Source organism: Triturus cristatus, chromosome 10, assembly GCF_964204655.1.
Source record: "Triturus cristatus chromosome 10, aTriCri1.1, whole genome shotgun sequence".
NCBI classification, from domain to species: domain Eukaryota; kingdom Metazoa; phylum Chordata; class Amphibia; order Caudata; family Salamandridae; genus Triturus; species Triturus cristatus.
Genome location: NC_140593.1, coordinates 312,840,220 through 312,860,405, shown reverse-complemented (window position 1 = coordinate 312,860,405; position 20,186 = coordinate 312,840,220). Strand labels below are relative to the sequence as shown.

At 42.3% G+C, this 20,186-nt stretch overlaps 1 protein-coding gene across 3 annotated transcripts in view; it reads right to left on the bottom strand.

Annotated features, from left to right (window-relative positions):
* Positions 1–20,186, bottom strand: part of ADAM22 (ADAM metallopeptidase domain 22) — a 1,168,071-nt gene that overhangs the window by 53,828 nt on the left and 1,094,057 nt on the right. The gene's annotated exons all lie outside the window — the stretch shown is intronic.

Sequence of the window (20,186 nt, the reverse complement as noted above, 5' to 3'; positions counted from 1 at the left end):
GGTTTTAGTAATGTAATAATTACGGCTTTTGGTATAGGGCAGAGTCCCAGTCTTCATTGCCTCCTGATACAGTCAAAAGATTTATTGCCAAAAGGGAGGTATAGGATTTATAAAAGGAGGGAGTTAGTCCATCCAGCCCTGGGGGCCTTGGCTCAAGGCATGATCTGAATTACCTGTATAATATCCTCAGTAGTGAAAGACTCATCTAAGTATGCACGGTGTGCTCGCATAACCCATATCAGCTCATTCGAATCAAAATATTCTTCCAGGACAATGGCCGCCCGGCCAGAGTCAGAGGAGTAGTTTAGCATAGAACTCGGTAATAGTGTCAAGTAGCTCATTTGGTGCTCTAACTGGATTAGAGGCAGCATCCAGTAGTTCGGTGATATATTTGAAGGTTCAGGGGGTCCTGAGCATGGTAACAATGGTATTGCCAGGCCGATCACCCTCTCCATAATGCCGGGCCAAATTATGCCATTCCAGGAAGTGAGTCTCTCTATAGGCTTCATCGTTAAACTCAGATAATTTCTCTCTGAGAGCGACAAAATGCTCTGGCTTGTTAGTACGGAAGTATTGTACCTCCATATCACAAATATCTCCCTCTTAGTTCTGCAGGGATTGTCTAATGGTCAAATGGTCTTCAGCACTCACAATTATTTGACAATGCTGGCCCCTCTGATCTCCACCTTAAACTCATCCCGTAACACTGCTGGTGATGTCACAGAGTATTCATTAAGTGTAAAGTATTCTGTAATCTCTTTGCACATTTCTGCTCTGAATGCAGTATCTAGAAACTCTTCGGAGTCAGATGCCAAACAAAGGCCCAGGGGATAGACTGAGGAATTTGCAGGTGGAGTAGAACTTGGACATGGTCTGATAGTGTGTGTGGCAGGTGCGGGACTGAAATGATCCAAGTAATAACATCTTGAGACACCAATCAAAAGTCTAACTTGGACCATGCCTTATGGTATGCTGATATGCAGGTGCCCTCCTGGATGACAGGGTGCAGCTGCCTCCAAGCATCAACCAAATAGTGTTCGTCAGTTAGTACCCTCAAGATAGTCGTTGCCCTAGGATGGAGACAATGGAAGGTGCCCGATTGATCTAATGTAGTGTCCATTATGGCATTGAACTCTCCGACCCAGATAACGTTATTATTCCCTAGCTTGGTTATTTTTTACCAAACATCGCTGAGGAACTCAGGATCATCCCTACTGGGCCCATAAACTGTCAGAGTGATTTATCTCCCCCATATAGATACCTCCACTATAATAAATCTGCCTTCTGGCTCATTCAACGATTGCAAGGTGATCCATTTGACCCCTTTACGTATCAACACAGCCACTTCCCTGACATAGTTTGAGTATGCAGCTACAAATACATCTCCCCACCATTTAGCTGTCTATGTGCTACAAAGGTGCATTTACTGAAACAAACAAATATCTATTTTATGTCTGAGTAAATATGCACGTACTAAACGTGTTTTCCTATGGTCATTGTGACTGCGAATAATCCATGTTAGGCATGTAACCGGTGTCATTCTACGTGTACGTGTGAGGAAATGCTGTGGATTGACCATAATCATGTACATTTAGTCGTGGTCTCATGAGCATATGCGTTATAATGTAGCTCATTTTATAAAAGCATATTGCAATATAATCATGTGATTTGAGTTTAGATCAGCATCTCCTGGTAGGTAACAATGATTTACCATCCACCCATCAAAATCCAATAATAACCATCCAATCCCTCCTACCACCGACACCAACCCCCCAATCAGGTTGTGACCTTTTACCCATCCTGTAACCAAAGGAAAACCCCAACTTGTTATCTAGCATTTAACTGGAACTAATCCCTAAGGGACATGGAATTGCCCGAAAACTGCCCTGCCAGGAACGGCGGGGTGGCCGAGCGGTGTGATATATCGAGAGCAACCCAAGAACATCAAGATTTCTATGTACTATACAATTCAAGGGAGCAACTTAGCACACATAACTGCAAGATTACCATTTAGCAATATGAAATATAACTGTAGATTTCTGATATACATCTTTACACATCATTCAATAACATTCAGCAGCTGTTGCACTCACAGTAATGTCAATTAGTCATTGTCACTCAGTCTGGCATTGGTAGATGTGTGTGGTGAATCCACAGGGGAGCGCCTTGGACCACCTATGTGTTTAGCAAATTTAAGGCCAGATTTTGCATCTGTGACATAATGTGTTTTCCCTTCAAAGGAGACTCGTAGTTTGGCTGGATATATAAGTGCATATTGCATGCCCGCCTGCTGAAGTATGTGTTTGGCTGGTAAAAAATCCCAACAGGCAGCCTGAACCAAGGCAGTAAAATCAGGGTAAAACAAAATGTTATTAACTTGGTGTTGTATGGTGCCCACTCCAGGGCGAGACACAGGCTTACGTCTCGGTGCTAATAATTTAGCAGACGTGCCACCATAGGACGCAGGGTGGTTTGGGATCAAGAGAGCGATGGGCGCGCCTCTATAAACACAGCAGTCAAGTCATAGCCAAAGAGTTCCTGCAATAGGGATTCCACAAAGTCCTCCTTTTTGGTGTTGCAGTGGCTCCAGAAAGCCGGTAATGCGGTGGTTGTTCCGTCTAGAGCAGGCTTCTAAGTCTTCATTTTTGGCCTTGATGAGGTTTAGAACTTTCTCTACTTGTAATAAATGTTCTTTGGATTCCACTTGATAATCATGTGTATCAGATACCCTGTTTTCAAGCTGGTCTAGTTGGGTCTTGTGTGTATCCACATGCTGTTTGACTTGATCCAAGCAAAATGTCAGCAAATCAAGTTTGGAGTCTATCATTTTGAGACTGGTCTTTACATCTATAAGGATGGCGCGGAGTTCTTCATCCTGCACAGGGGCGAAACCAAGGCCCCCACGGTGCTTACCCATACTGGAGGGGGCCCCCTCAACCCCTACTGATGTGAGTGTGAAGGGCCCCTTCATGACATCTTCCAAGAGGCCACCCTAACGTTTTGTTACATCACTGATCCTGCTGCTCTGGCTCCTGACGATTAGTCGCATGAGGGTCTGAGTCTGCTCCGAGATCTGCTTGTCAGATAAGCCTTTTATTTTCGAAGGAGAGCTTTGATTGTTTCACATCATGTTTTCCCATCTTGAATCAGGCGTATCAGACACTGTAATGTTGCAGGGAAACAGGTTAAAAGACTCTCCAAATTGTCTGCGCTATGCAGTGGATGTGTGGCTTTGAGTGTCAAGGCTGAAAAGGAGAAACTTGAGTTGGTTGTGATGCAGCCCCACCTCACCCCGCTTATTCACCTTTACGAGGGGCAAGTGCAGGTCTGACGATCCAATCAAATTCCGCCGGCCAGTGTGGTTGATCAGTAGATGAGTTCGCCATCAATAGGACCAAGGGGGCGTAGCACTCAAACACAGCTTACCTCTTAAGCTGGCCCTTCTGTCACCATATGTACAATTTGACCAGGAGCAGGTATGTGAGGGAAGCTGCAACAGACCACCAACTGCCTTGTTTTAAGTGCCAAAGCAAACTAGAGGAGCAGCCATGTGAGGTAGATTACTACTGTCCCATACTGCGGGTGACAAGCCAAAGTTGGGTGTTTTAAAACTGAAGAAGAGTTATCAGTACCTTCAGGCCTCCACATGTGTTTTTTTAATTCTGGGCCGCACAGGGAGCTTGGATCCAGGCATGCTTCTGTAAAATTCCTGGTTCCGGTCACCTCAGTCGCTCCTACATGGCCGCTGCGGCAGCCAGGGGAAGGGTCCGTTCGCACTATATGGCAGACGGCACAGCGGCAGTGCGGTCCGGTGAGGCCAACAGTCACTGAAGGCAGGGAGACGAATGCCGACTCTATTAGCGGGTCTGCCTGGCCCGGCACGACCCCCCAGCACGGCCACCTTGGTGTAAGACCAATGATCTGCTCTACGGCCAAGCAGGCCCAAAATCCCGGCAAAGCTCACCGCCTCCAGGGGACCACTGATTTCAGGCTGGGCCAGTCCTCCTCCCACGTCCGCACCTCCTGTGAGCTTTTGGGTACAAGATAAATCGCGGCCAGCTGGGACCCAGCCTCAGTCTTCCAGGCACTGATGTAGGCCTGGTACCGCTTCGCTTCTCAGCCGATGCCGGAATGGCACTCACATGGTATTCCAGCCCCAAATAGAGCAGCGAGATGATCACTAATAAGTTCCTCAGTAAAATGTCTCTTGGATTGCCACAGATCAGGCCGTATTAATATAGGCTCTTTGCTCAGCCGGCATAGCCCTCTCAGGGAGCGGCCATCTTGCTGTTTGGCAAAACTGCGCCCCAAGGAATCTACAGTTTGATAGAGTCCCTACCAGATAAGGCGTTATGAAAGGTAAGTAAATTGTTCACCACAGCCTTGGCCTGAAGATAGTTAAAGAAAGACTCAAACACATGTTTATGGTTGTTTTGACTAAAACTGCTTTAGTTAAAATATTATTGTGATAATTATTATAGAGCATTGCGTGTGTATATTGATAATGAATGCTTTGGATTATGGTTATTTGATTTAGTGGTAATTTATTGTGGTGATCTTTTGGCACAGCCAATAAGTCTGCTTTATATATTTTGATGTGGGGACCCCAGGTAAAACCAATTGGTCTGCCTTTTACATACTGATGTTCTGACCCTTTGAAAAAGTCAGCAGCTCTGCTTTACTTAAAATGACACCCCCTTCTATTGTGATAGCCAGGCCCAGCAGTCAACCAGGGTTACAAAAAATAGAAATTCACTTCCAAAACCAAAGGTTGAAATGACTTTGGGGCCGATTCACAGAACCGATCTGAGATAAAATCCCAAACTTACTACTTTTGGTATTCACAGAAGGCATTTAGTAGTAGTAAAGTTAGGAGTCCTAACTTTACTACTACTAAATGCCTTCTGTGAATACCAAAAGTGGTCAATTTAGGATTTTATCTCAGATTAGTTCTGTGAATCGACCCCATGGTAGTTAGGTTACTTCAGTTAACTATAGCTGGTGAATTTCCTTGTTTTTTTAAATTGAAAATATTACATTTTAACTCACATTTTCACCTAACTATAACATCATGTTAACCTTTGTTTTTTTCAGTAGGAAAAAAATACACACATATTTATATATATATCTGTTGTTGAGGTGTAAGATGTGGCATTATTCACAGTAAATCAGTAAACTATACTTACACACACACATATTTTTAGCAGTAAAAAAACAGTTTTAAGATGTGCACTCCGTTGCAAAAATGTTTATTACACATCAAACCCAAGACTCGTTTTGGCTCTTCTGAGCGATGTTCACTTGTTACATTCAGAGAGGGAAGGTTGGTTTGAACAGGAGTAGATTTGGATGGATATATATATATATAGATATATATTACACCTACTGGCGGGTGCAAGTAGGTAGTTATAGTTAGGACGATGTTTCCATAGGAAAATCATTTTTTGGTTTACTTTTAATTTTGGCACTATTTGACAAATCTCCAAAAAACCTTCCATAAAAAAGTCTCATCCACTTCAGCTTCTTCCTAGAATGTTTTGGGGTGATCCATCAATCAGGGGGCTGAAAAAAGGGGGTCCCAAAATAAGTTTTCCCATTGATTTTTTCATAGGAAAATTAGACACATCTACGGCCAAAACAGCTGAATGGATTTACAGCAAATGTGGCAGAAAGCTACATCTTGGTCCAGAAATTGTGTTTACTGTGAATTGGTGGAATACAATAAATCAGCAGTTTTTGAGAAAAATGAAGGCTCTAAAACTTTTTATATTTTATGGCATGAAGGCTCCACGGGGTCGACATATCTTAAAATGAGATCTGATTGGCTGCCACCACATCAACAAAGATGTGGCAGCAGCCATTTCAGGACTCGGTACCCCGTCATGAAACGAAGTCTAATAAAACACATAATTTGGTAGGGTTGGGATGCTCTGCCCTACAGGCTTCAATATTTTTTTTATCGCTTAAAATAATGACTTACTACTGTTTAAAAATTATAGGATCTTTTTAACTGGTTATTTGCTGTGCTTTTTACATATTTGTGTTTTGTTTGTGTGCTGTTGTTACCCTATTCCGTGATTTGTTGAGTAGGATTGGTCAGAACACTTATTTTTAGGCATCTTGCCTGTGCCATATTCTAGGCCCCATTTTTGGTGGCTGAGTGCTCTAGCTGGCCACGGGAGACCCTTCTTCATTACTCTTCAGCTATAAAATAGCCATAACAGCTATAAAATAGCTATCAAAGGCCCTGCACGGACGCACAGCTGCTACTGCGTTTTCACGAGTTACACCCTGCACTGTATTTTTTCTTGTTAATATAATTAAACTTGCTACTGTTTTATTAAATGTAGGATTTTTATTAACAGACTATTTTTTGTGTATTTTTAAAATGCTTTTGTGTTAATTGTGTACTGCTGACTTACCTTGGTCCATGTTCTTTTTGCAGAGGGTCATTCAGGGGCCTTATTTTCTGCCATCTTGCCTGTGCCATATTCTAGGTCTCATTATTGATGGTAGAGTGCTCTAGTCATCTGGGGTCTTTTCTTGAAAATGGAAGGCCATATGCCGACAAGTGCAGCAGGCTCCAAAGGCAAGCCCACACCTGGATGAAGCCAGGTGTTCCACCCAATGTCAATTTCAGACTCTCCTTTATTCGACGGATTTTCTCCTCTAGCTCCACCTCGTCCCAATGTTTTCATTGAAATGAAATGAAATGAAAGAAATTTGTTAAGCGCAAACAGCTGCCCTGAGGCGTCCAGGCGCTAGGGAATAGAATGAACCTTCTACTAAAGTTGATCACAGGGAGTAAGTTTGTTTTTAGTTAAAGAGAAAGGTTTTTAATTGTTTGCGAAAGGTTAGTAGGTTGGAGTGGGACCTTAGATGTAGGGGGAGAGAGTTCCACAGTTTGGATGCATTGTAGGAGAAAGATCGACCTCCTGCTCTGGATCTTCGTATCTGCGGGACAACGGCTAGGAAGGCTTGAGAGGAGCGAAGCTCTTTCTTGGGGTGGTAGGGAGTGACCAGGGAGTGGTTGATTACAGGGCCGGATTTCCAAAAGGCTTGGTGGGTGATGCACATGGCCTTGAACTTAATTCTTTCCCTGACAGGGAGCCAGTGCAAAGTTTTTAATCCCGGCCCTATCGGGGTTCTGCGGGGGATTCCAAGAAGTGTACGGGCTGCACAGTTTTGGATCCGCTGTAGTTTGTTCAGGCAGTATTCAGGAGCCCCTAAATACAGGGCATTGCTAAAGTCAATACGGGACTGAATCAAGCCCTGGATGACTACCTGTTTGGCCTCGAAAGGCAGAAGTGGGAGGATTTTTTTAATCATCCTGATGAGACCAAAGCATGTTGCTGATAGTTTGGTGACTTGTGTATTGAATGTTAGGGATTTGTCTAGCCATATTCCGAGACTTTTTATGCTATCTCTGGGTGTAGGGGGGGGGCACCTAGGCTGGGGGGCCACAATAGCTCTAAGGTGGAGGGGGCAGATGGACCGAGGAGCATGAGCTCGGTTTTATCCCCATTGAGCTTTAAGCATGACTTCGTCATCCAGCTCTTTACCTGTTCCAGACAGGGAATCAAGCTGGTCTGTGCTTGCTGACTGTTCTTATGCGCAAGGGAGACCACTAGCTGGGTGTCGTCCGCATAAGTGACAATCTTAATGCCATGCAGACGGACAATCCCTGCCAGTGGTCTCATGTATGCGTTGAATAACGTGGGGCTTAATGAGGAGCCCTGCGGTACCCCACATTCCAGAGGCTTGCTTGAGGAGACTGAGGCTCCTTCAAAGACTCGGAAGGTGCGGTCTTTTAGAAAGGACTTGAGCCAAGCTAGGGCTTCTCCTGATATTCCTAAGCTCAGGAGGCGGCGAAGGAGGATTTTATGGTTCACTGTATCAAAGGCGGCACTCAGGTCAAGGAGGATCACTGCCACTGATCCCCCCTGATCTAGGATCCGCCTCGATTCCTCTGTGACTGCCACCAAAGCCGTCTCCGTACCATGTTTGGGACGGAAGCCCATCTGGGTGGTGACAGGCAGATGGTTGCTCTCAAAAAACCTGGTTAGAGAGGTGTTAATGTGTTTTTCGAGGACTTTGCTTGCCCAGGGGAGCAATGAGATAGGGCGATAGCTGTTGAGGTTGCCAGGATCGAGGTTGGGTTTCTTCAAGAGTGCTCGGACTCTGGCATGTTTCCAGGTTGGTTAAACTATGCTAGTCACTATCGAAGAGTTCAATAACTCCAATAGTGTGGGAAGAATCACCTGGCTAGCCGAGACCAGCGTATTCGGTGGTGCAGGGTCACATGGGGAGCCAGATTTTATTTGGTGCATCAGAGACTCGAGTGTTACTGAGTCTAACTGTAGGAAATGGGCTATGGGTGTTATGAGGCGACTCCTCTTCTTCAGCTGCTGGATAATGTCCTTGGGGGAATGGGTCCGAGTCAATGTCCGGAAAAGATGTGTAGATTTTGTTTACCTTAAGAAAGAAGAAATCAGCCAGATCGTTACATCGGGAGGGCACATTGGGGTTGGCGATTTGTGGGGGTGGAAGCGTAGTTAGGCTTTTTACCGTTTGGTACATTTCTTTGGGTTTACATTTGGCCGACATTATTTTGTCATTGTAATAAATCGATTGTGTCAGTTTTATTGCCGATTTGTAGGCTCCAATGTCCTCCCTGTAAGTGGCTTTGTCCGTAGCAGCGTAGCTCAGGCACCACTTCCTTTCCAGCCTCTTACAGATGCGCTTTTTGTCTCTAAGTTCTTCTGAGTACCAGGGCGCTGTTTTCTGATGTCTTTCTGAGCTAGTAGTGCGGGGGGGTAATATGGAGTCTAGTGAATTCGTGATCCAATTGTCGTATTCACTGTTACCTTTAGAGGGATCGCCGTTGAGCACAGGCCGAGTTTTGGTAAGAATGTTGGTCCAGTCGTCCAGACATAGTTTGGACCAATTCCTCATTCTGCGGGGGATGTGGGAGGGTGGGACGCATTTGTGCGTAGTCCAGGTGAGTGGGATCAGGAAGTGATCAGTCCATGGAAGACGACTGATAGTGCCAATTATTAACTGTGTGCAGTTGCTGAATACAGGGTCTAGTAGGTGGCCTTTTGTGTGCGTAGGGGAGGAGACAAGCTGGCCGTCATCTCCGTGGCGACGCTGTCCTGTGTATTATCGAAGTGTATGTTGAGGTCGCCAGTAGTGTGAAATTTGCCGGTGAAGTAATTAGTTCGGCCACAGCAGAAGGTAGCGCTGTCTGGAACTGTTTGAATGCTCCAGGAGGGCGGTAGATGAGAATGCCAGTGAAGCTTTTGTTAGGGGAGAATTCAATGACAAAGTGCATGCTCTCACAGTCTGCAATGGACTCCATAGGGCAGCAACAGGAATAGATGTCTTTATAAATGATAGCAAGCCCCCCGCCTTTCCCCTGGACGCGGTCCAAGCGGGCGATCTGGTAGCCTGGTATAAGGGCTTGTACCAGGTCAGGCTCTGAGTCCTGAGTGAGCCTGACCTGAGAAAGCTGAGAAAGTCACATCCTGCCAATACTGCTATTTTAGGCTAAAGCCAGATGTTTACTGTGAGGAGGCTGAGGTAAACATTTTGCCATGTGGGGAAAGAAATTATCTTGGCAAAGGTAACACCTGTTTCTCCTTTTGCAGTTTGAACTTCAGTTCTATTCCCAAGCATAAATAGGATCTTTTTTTACATTTCTAGATAACCTATCCCCTGATGTGCAATTTTTAAAAGAGACATGGGCCAACAAGCAGACTACCTCTGATATGGCTTTTGCCTTACCGGATGGGTATCATATTGTCAGGTGCAATCGAATAGATAAACCAGAAGGTGGCATTGCGATAACCTGTTTCTCATGCACATCGTAGGAGCTTGCAATTGCTGAATTGCGAAGAGCTGTTTTTCTACTTGATGCTCTCCCATTAATCTTTGTTTTCAGGCACACTTTTGAATCACTCAGTAGAATCTAATACTCGGTTTACACAGGATCTGGTTGATACCATTATGTCTTGCCCTATGCATTAAAAGCAGTCAATTTTACAATTATAGGAGACCTCAATATTAATTTTGATATTACTCAATGTCCCTATATGTTGAATCTCCTAGATGACCTTGAGCCTATTCAACTTCAGCTGTTTATCAATAGTCCTACCACACTCCAAGCCATATAATGGACCCAATTTTATCGAACCTTGTAGCATTAGATTTTGGCATTCCTCTCTTAATTGGTCAAATAATTTTATGATTCTGACAAAGATCTCTATCAAGACTTCTTCCAACTCAAGTCAGTGCTTCCTTTCAGGTTGTCTCGACCATGGTCTAGACTAAACATACAGTCCCTGCCCAGCCTTCTAGAGCATTTTCAGCCGTATCTCCCAGACACGGTGGAGTATGCAGATCTGACTGTGAGAACCTGCCTCTTGTTAGTCTTGTGCACATAAAGGAGAGATTCCCGAAACCCCCTCAAGCACCCAGCACCATAGTTTAATGCCAGTCTAATGCCTATCATGAAGGAGTTTAAAAAGCTTGAATGGGATTGGAGGAAACACTATGATCCATGTAGAAAGGTAATTTATGGAGTCAATTCAGAAATACCATAAAGCCACAAAAACAGCCCATTGGTTAGAGCTTATTCACAGTTTATGACAACATTGCAATTCAAGAGACATGGTCCATCAATCCATGTCACATACAAGGCTATATGTCCTATTTTACACCAGTAAACCCCGGGTCTGCTGGGAGGACTAAGGGTGGCTTGCTGACTTTGATATCAATTGCATTTCCCTGAGATTTTGTAACTTTCATTTCATATGGTTGGAATACCACTCCAAGGAGCTTCTGCTGATTAATCATTATAATGTTTGTTTTGATATCAGTAACTGTACTATCATCAATACCGTGAGTAGAGAGATGGAGGGTTTTTCCACACGTTCTGGGTTTCCATTTTATGGATGGGTGATTTTAACATTCGTTTCTGTAACCATGCTGGCACGTGACTTGTGGCCTAAGTGACATTTATGGTGATCCATTAATGCCCTTTACCCACAACCCGTATTGGATGCTCTTAATGAACTTGTAGGTAAGTGTCGATTGTACTTCACTTTTGACTCACTTGTTGATTGTCCTATTTAAAAGCCAACTTACATAGGCAGGGATTGTTATAGTATCATTGATTTTATTCTGTTCCTAGATGATTTGCTAGGAAATCTTATTTGCCATAATGTTCAGGAAAATGTGTTTAGTGCTCACCACTTACTTGCTGGCTTCCTTTTAGGCTACACACACCCTTTGATTAACTGCGAGCTCCCTGTCCATTTAGTTGCTACTAAGAATAAAAGCGTCTTATCGACATGAGACAGGATTGACAAGTTAAAGCTGTTTAATGGCCTTGTGCAGAACAATATAGAGGCACTGTTCACATGTATTGACACTGAAGGGGAATCCACTGAAATTATAACATGCTTTGATTATCTCTGTACCTCGATAATGGAGATGCTCACCCTTCCGGTTGCAAATTGTCCACGGAAACAAGTTGGGTGGTTTGACTCCAATTGCTCTAAAGCATATGCAGACCTAAAAGCTATTGAAATTATCCCACAAGATGCTGATCTCATTAGAATGAGTCGTACATCCTATAAGACAGCATTAGAAAGAGTGAAATAAATTCGAGGCTTATGAGTCCCTGATAACTGCCAGTAATTTGAAGGACTCTCTGCAATTTTAGAAAGTGATAAACTACCCTTTTTTAATGAGGATCCTGAAGCAGAGATTGCTTTGGTCATCAGCGTGGATAGATTGGTTAAGCACTTTAAAGAATTTTATGACAAACCTAACTCACTATCACATTTTATTAGTACCTTGGTAGAAAACTCAGTGGCTCCTGATACAGGTATGAAGATTGAGATGAATGAATCTATAGCTGCCATAACTAGATACCCTATAGGAAAGGCACTTGGCTCTGACAGGGTTCCAGCAGGACTTATCTAAAGATAATGTTGAATTCTGGGATCCACTTTTGACTAATGTCTTGAATGTCATATCTAAGATTGGCCTAGCAAAGTCCTAGTCACAATCGTCATTGTGCCCATGTTCAGGAGAGGAGACAAGACCAGCCCAAAATGTTATGGTGCCCATGTCCCTGATTAATGAAGTATCAAAGATTATGGGCAGAGTTATCTTAGGCCGATTACAGACCTGGGTCCAGGGTAACAATATTGTGTCTGACTTTCAATATGGATATAAGACGGGCTAGGCACTGTGGAACAATGCCTCAATTTACAGCTAATAATCAATAAATACACTATGGTTGTCAGGGCATGTCTATTTAGCATTCAAGGACTTAAAGTCAGTTTTTACTATTTAAATCACACTAAACTTTGGAGCATCCTGACATTGTCTACATTCTTAGAGAGCGTCACAGCGAGGTTTCAGTCAATGTGAGGTAAGGCCCCATGGGGAAAACCACTGCAAGCTTTTTACTCTCTCCTGGTTGCCCGACACAGATGTGTCTTGGCACCACTTTTATTCACTCTTTATACGAGCAGTTTAGAACATCATTTGGTCAGTTTAAACTTGGATGTGCTGTATATAGGATCTCACGCCATCCCCATATTGCTTTATGAGGATGACACTGTTTTAATCGCCAGAACAAAACTTGCATTTTTGTAACTTTATGAATGGATTGGAACTAACAGTGAATCACTCTAAAACTCAGATGTGATTTAAGGGCCTAAATTGTATCTATCCCTACCTACTTTTTCCCATTTAGGTGTACTTTTTGTAGACCACAGCACATGGAAACAACTGGATGTAGCCATTGCAGCCAAATTTGCCTGTAGTGTGGGGGGTCTCTTTAGACTTATGAGAAATCTAGGCTTCAAAGCCTATTAAGGAGTTTGTGACTGTATATGGAGCTAAATGCCTAACAGTCGCAACCTATGGTTCTGGTGTCTGAGGGACTAAAGATTTTATGATAATGCAGAGAATTGAAAATGGATGTTTGACAATATTGTTGGGGGTCCTACAGAGCACAGCTACTTACATTATCCATGCAGAACTCAGCCCTGATTACGTTAATGACCTTATTAGAAATCAACCACTTCTTCCGTGGCTATCAATTTCGACAAAGCAAGAGATTGTTTTAGTTGCATTGTGATCAGGGACTGTATGAAGTTGGATAAGGCTGCCAGTATTCCCTGGTTAATGTACAAAAGAACATGAGTATTAGTTTGGGTTTTCCTGAATTCTAGACTAGTCCCGAGTCCCTTTCACAGACCTTTAGACAAAACCTAAAAGATCGTTTTTGAAGCTGGCGTAGAAATAGTAGAGATTGTACTGAGAAGGTTAAAAGTTCAGTATGTTTGTACAGTCCTTTAAATTCCTGACTTATCAGGGAATCATATCTCACATGGGTAAACAATAATTATTAGTGGGTTTTGATGACCAGGTTGAGATTATACACCTTGTGCATCATAGTGGTCTTTCCAGACCCAGTCTGGCGTCTGATGACCCTTGATGTGTGTCAGAATGACGATCATTCTATACATTCCACTCTGCATTTAATGTTATTCTGTAAATGTTATTCTAGTTTTAGGAAATCTATTGTATTGCCACTCGTAAACAATATTAATGTCAGACACTATAGGGGAGCTTTGTTCTACTTAGAATCCGTTCCATCTCTACGCATATGCTTGTTTCTAGTGAGCTACATACAATGTGTAATTAACCATAGGAAATATGTTTTTAGAGCACAGTTTATATATGAGACTAGTTCTACCCCTATATTCTATATTTTTTATGTTTTATTCTGGATTTATTTTGCACATGTTTTGTTACAGAGATTTATGAACACTATGTAGTTAGTGCGGTCAACCTGGCCAGTATAGAATATGACATGTTGTTGGCTCAGTTGCACTATACACCCACTTTTTTATGCTGTCATACACAGTTGTTCTTATCCTTGAAATGCTTGATGTCATTGCTGCACTATTCATGTGTCATTTTATGCTGTCATTTTTAGCTGTTTTTTTAAAAATCTTTGATCATGTCTGATTCTGTAATTGTTTTCATTTAATTGATGAATGTATTTGTGTGTGTATTTGCCTTTTATGACCTTTGGCCGAATAAAGCTTCCTGATGAACTGCTCGAGTCATATTGCTATCAAAACTGAAATAGTATCCATATAGAGAAAGAGATTTTTTCTATTATTAGGCAGTTTTCAGACCCCAGTTTTAAAAACTCCTAGAAGCCGTCCAATCCCACCAGATGAACAAGCCAGCTCATTACTTCTCTAAATCGGTGATAGTGATATGAACAGCTTTCCCTGAAGCAACCAGCTATTATTTACCCTCCTCTACCTCCCCTACAGGTCTTGGACCTACGCTGCCCTCTTTTCAGCCTTTTTCGATTACAGCCTTGACTTCTTTGGCTCAGCCTAGCATTTATCAGTCTGTCTTGACCATTATCTGCCCTTTCCTGGTGGAACTCCTGAATCTTTCAATCTCTTCCAGTACCGTGCCTCCTGCTTGGACACATCCTGTGGTAGTACCCTGGCTCAAAAAGCCTCCAACAGATGCAGCCAAGCCAGAAAATTTCTGACCCATCTCCTTACTACCTTTTGTCTCCAAATTGATTAAACTTCAGTTATCTTCCTGGATAGAGGCACATGGCCTTCTCCATACCTCCCAGTCCAATTTCCTTCCAGAGCACAGCAGTGACTCTATTTTGGTGTTGGCAATAGATGAACATGAATGAATTCTATACAGGATTGGAACTGGGGCTGTGATCCAGTTGGATCTTAGTGTGCTTTTGACACTGTCTCGCACAATGTTCTGCTGTGTCGATTACAGGACTGTGGGATCAGAGAAATGGCTTTGACATAGTTTGATTTCTTTTTGAAAGGTCAGTGCTTTCAGGTCCTGGACAAACCTTTCTACTATGAGACACTTATAGTTGAGCGTGGATTTCCTTAGGGCTCCTTTTTGAGCCAAACTCCGTTTAATATTTAAGTCCAACCTCTGGCTCACCTTGTAGAATCCTTCAACATCTCCTTATTCTTGCCCGCCAATGACAATCAATTGATCTCCCCTGAGTATGTAGTCACCACGGTACGCCTCTGAGCTTGCCTGCATGCTGTATCCAATCGGATGGAGATTAACTGTCTACATCTTAAAAGGAAGATAAAGTGCTTGTTGATGGAAATCAGTCAGCAGTTTGGTCTCCAGTGTGATGGCCATATGAACTTATTGCTTGACAGCGAATCAAATTAGGACCTCCAAATCAAAAAATTAGCTGGGTGTTGGCCTACTGCGCATTCTAAAGAAAATACTGTGGGCCTTACCAGACCATATGCAGAAGACCACTGTCCAGGCAATTATTACATTTTGCCTGGACTAAGGCAACACACTTGAGTTTATGGTCAATCACTCTTGATTTAAATGGCTGCAGAAATCCACAATGACGCTGTGCCACTAGAAGTTTCAATCTGTGTTCTGTCATCTCCCATTTCGGTGGAGAGGCCGGTCAAATTTAAAGCATTATGTATTGTCTACATGGCATTTTCAAACACCAATCTTAGGTTTATCAAGGGCATGATTCGACCATATGTGCCAGCCAGGCCCTTTGGTCAGCAAAATCCAGCTTAGGAATTCTGCCCAGGTTTAAGAAAGCTAGAGTTGATGGTTCATTGTTTAGTTACCTGACCCCCAACTCTTTTAGGACAGTATTTATGAGTGTGGGGTACTGCAGTAGTGCTGGGGAGCCTTGATTGGGTAGCGCTCTATAATTCATAAAAATAAACATTTTGTTGATTTCAGCAACCTTATTTACTTAATGGTGTGACCATGGCCTTTTTATGTTCCTGCACCTAAATTAAATGCTGTTCACCATTACCAGGTCCAATAAAGTGGAACCCACCTTAAAAGATGAAGGTTATGTCACTGGATGTTCAAATGAGACCTTTGGCATGCACAGTCAAATTAATACTCATCCTTATCACTGGCAACATAGCTCCAATGTTTAAATGGTATGAAGAAAAGGATAGAGGAACATTTAGAACCATGCCTACTCTAATTACCAGACCTGCAGATACACCACGAAAGGATGATACAGACAAGCTAGGAACTAAATTCACCACTACCACGATACTAGTACTGAAATTAATTCTGTGTAATATTAATGCCCATTTAAGAATTAGCCCTCTAACACTGAACTTAGATTTGTATATAGGAGAATATGGATGATGAACGTGAAAAGCGCATTATATTGACCAGTATAAAAGGAAAAACAAAGAAAATCTTTGTAGCTTGTTCCCGGTCAATAACAGCTACAAAGCTAATGAGATGTCCTTATAACTGTTGTACCTACCTGACAGCTAGTTTTGCTCTTTAACTGGTATCAATAGTGGATATTTGGCTGATTTAGAATGTCTGGTTTAGTTCAGTAAGGGCATCCCAGTCTGAAATGGCCTTTGGTGTTACACATCAAAATAATAGATTCCACTGCCATACTACATGCAGGCAAGGCTGACTAATTCTCACATAGTTTCTTAAAACAAAACAATAGGACCGGAATGAATTAATTAAAAGCCACACAATTTCTAGGAACATCCAGATCTCTAGTGCGATTTTTGAAGCTTCACCACCACATGGATTTTCCAATTGTATTGTTATGTATGTCTTCCATTTAAGTCTTTAGCATGAATAACCAGATTGAAACATCCATAGCTGTGATGTAAAAGCTGCGGCTGTTGTAACGTCACCACGAGAAGTGTGCACTTCCTCTGTGTTCTACTGCCTTACTCGGGTCTGGGGAGAAACGATAGAGCCAGCGAAATGGCAGTTAGTGGTCTCAACCTCCTTCTAATGCCTTTTCTGGGTCTCCACAGACTCAAAAAACGCTGGGGACTGTGGGCAGTTTTGTATCTCTGCCCACCCCCACATTCCCCTATCAGCATATCATCATAGTACTCTGCAGACTCATGATGACAGGGGAAAATAAGCTAGGGGTCAGCACAGAAATGGCTCTCTGCACAGAGTGCAACTTGGAAAAGTAAAGTGATGCACAGAGGATGGATAGAATTAGGGGCAGGAAGATGCTTTTTTTATATTTGACTGGCGAGTGGAGGAGCAGAGAAATTGTAGAGGGGGAAGGTGGCAGTTTTTCTCAATTTGGATGAGAAAGGAGTGTAAATGTAGAGAGTGGTGGAGCTAGGTGGCAGGTGCCTGTTTTTTCAGTTTTGGTAGGGAGTGTAAATGTAGAAGGTGGTGGGGTGGCTGGAAGCAGGCCTGATTTCTTTTTTTATCTTTGGGAGGGGTTCTGGAGGCCATGTTTTGTATGCCTCTTCAATCAACTCTGATTTGGAGGAGCCATGCATTTCATAGAATTGTAGGTGGTTAAAAAGTAAAGAACTGAGGTGTTTTTACCTTGGGGTTCTGAGAGACATTGTAGACAACTAGAGTTTCACTCATATTTTCTATTTGATGTCCCTCCAAGCCCCTAGCTGAAATGCTTACCCTTTATGTACTGTTACCCCTCTATAATTCCACAGATTATTATTATTATTATTTTAAATATTTCTGTAGCATAGGTCTAGCCATGAAGCCAGATGAGCACTTTAGAGATAACTTTACTGGTAAAATAAGAACATAGTCATTGCCACATATGAAATAATAACGGAATAGATAGTTGTATCAGGAAAGATGTAGCAATATGAGTTAATCAGAGAAATGCATTACATAGTGTGTTATTGAAGATATCAAATGCAAATCTATCTTCAAAAGGAATAAGTGGAGATGTTCAAAGATGGGAGTGACATGATCTGATCCTTTTTGCTCCACCAACAATTCGGGTGGCACCATGGCAGAACATTCTAATAGCTCCCGTCAAAGATTTGGGAAGAACTGCCAGAACTGCATTACCTCCAAGATTGTGGGTGGAGTGAGGGGCAGAGTGTTTGATCTTCCTGACTAGCTGAACCTGGCAGAATGCTGATTTAGTCAGTTCTGTGATATGTTCATTTAGAATGCGATTTTGGCGGATGATAAAGACCATACGTTGTGGATGAGGAAAATACCAATGGGATGGAGAAAATGAAGCCATTTTTGGATTGGGTGGGAAGTCAAAGAGGAAAGGAAGTAGAAATTTTGCTTAGGTGGATTCATTTCCAGAACGAGTGGGATCATTTATTTGGTTCTCTTTTTTAAGGAAGGATTGTAATCTTTTAATTTTGGATGTGTCTGAGACTCTTCACTGTAGTGGAGCATTGTAAGCAAATTAATAATATAGTTGAATAGATTTTTCTTATAGTATTGTGGCTGGAGTTTTCATATATAAATGAACAGATGAGGTGAAAGAATTGAGCTCTGTGGTGCACCAAATTTCAATTGAAGAGTAGCAGATTCAACTGATTTTAATTTTACAGAATTTGCCATAGGAATTATGGAAACCACTTCAAAACTGTTCCTTTTATTATATTTTGATGTGTTGCTGGATGATATGATGTTGGGTGGAGGAATTATCGGGAGAAAAGTGTTTCCTTTCATATGGATGGATAGATAAAAGGATTGTGCAAAGTCATGGTGTACAACTATATGCTTCACTCTCCACGTGAGTGTGTTTTTTTGGATATTGAATGGGATAGTAACCTCTCCTAAAAATGATGTTGAAGTAGCGTACTTTTTTTAGAATGATTATCTTTTTAACTTGCTGAGGGAATAAGGCGTTGTGGATTAAATGGTGGTATATATTGTGAAAGAAGTAAAATTTGCTATGCTTTAGCTGTATATTGGGTGTAAGGTGTTAGAAAGAGGAGAATGGAGTATTCCCAACAGTTTCTGTGAACAAATTGTTTTGTTTCATCTGCCATTGTTGAGGAGCGGTTCACATATTAATAGTAGAATATCAAATAAGATTATTTAAGTATGATTGAACCCAGATCCTGGGTATGAAAAGAAAGTTCAAGTTGATGAATGTGGGGAGATCTGATATTTCACAAGCCTCCACTTGAACAATTCTTGCAATGATGAAGGGATATTTTAGCTTTGTAGCAGTGGTTAATTGGTTGCTGCAGTGGTTGGTTTTGGTTTTAATTGGCTTTTCTGTGTGTACACATTTCAATAGGAGATTACTCTGAATCTAGTGGCAAAGACAATATCTTCTTCACTCCTAGGTTGCCTATTGAGGACTTGTAACTCACTGCATTTGTAGATTTAGAGACTCTAACCCTGTTTTGGGATGCTAATACATTTGTGGATGATGAAGTAACATATTGTTAGTAGGATGTTACATTGGGTTATTAAAGTAGGAGTAAACTGGACCTTCATGCAATTAGAAGATCCAAATCGAAGTTTGTGAAGGGATATCATGTTTGATGAGGGCATATTTTAGGTTTGTAGTAGTAGTTGGTGATCGGTTGCTGTGTGTACACAGGGTCTCTACTACTCTAAAAAGGAATCAATCAGCACTGGATCGCAGTGGCAACACCTACGTAATTCCTGGGTTACCAGTAATTGATTTTCCACCCACTACATTTTTAACGTTAGCGACCATAACCATATTTTGGGGTGCTACTAGTAATTTACAAGACCACATTCTTCCTTGGTGCAGTACTCAGGCACAAAATTCCTGAAAAAGTGAAGACAAGGGCACACAGGATCGAACAAATCAAAACCATGGACATGCATGTTGACAACAGATATCCTTGGGTGTTTCTATGCTTGGGAGTAGGTATCCAGATGTTGGGGATGCAGTGCCTTCAAAGCAGCCTTCACTTATGCAAAAACTATCAATCTTGCAAGATTACTCCAACTGCCATTTTGGGTGTTGTGCAGTATACAAACAGCTCAAGAACAAAACGACGAGATGATCAATGTGGATTCTGACTGGAAAGGACTGTAGATGAACTCCTGCTCCACCGAACATTTGCTGCTTGGCTTGACAAATCTGTAGAAACACATGGAAGTGCAAATTGCTGCCTTACAGTACTCTGCCCCAGGGAAGCATTCCATGGGTGGAGCATTCACCAATGGATTTTGGTACATTTCTTGATTTGTCATTACACGTAGACCTGGGAATGCATCAAAATGCTACATCCTCCCCAGGTGAGGTGTAACAAGGAGATAGCTTTATCTAGGCAGCGCATCGCCGTATATTGCGCCGAATAATGTTAAATACAGTGCATTCC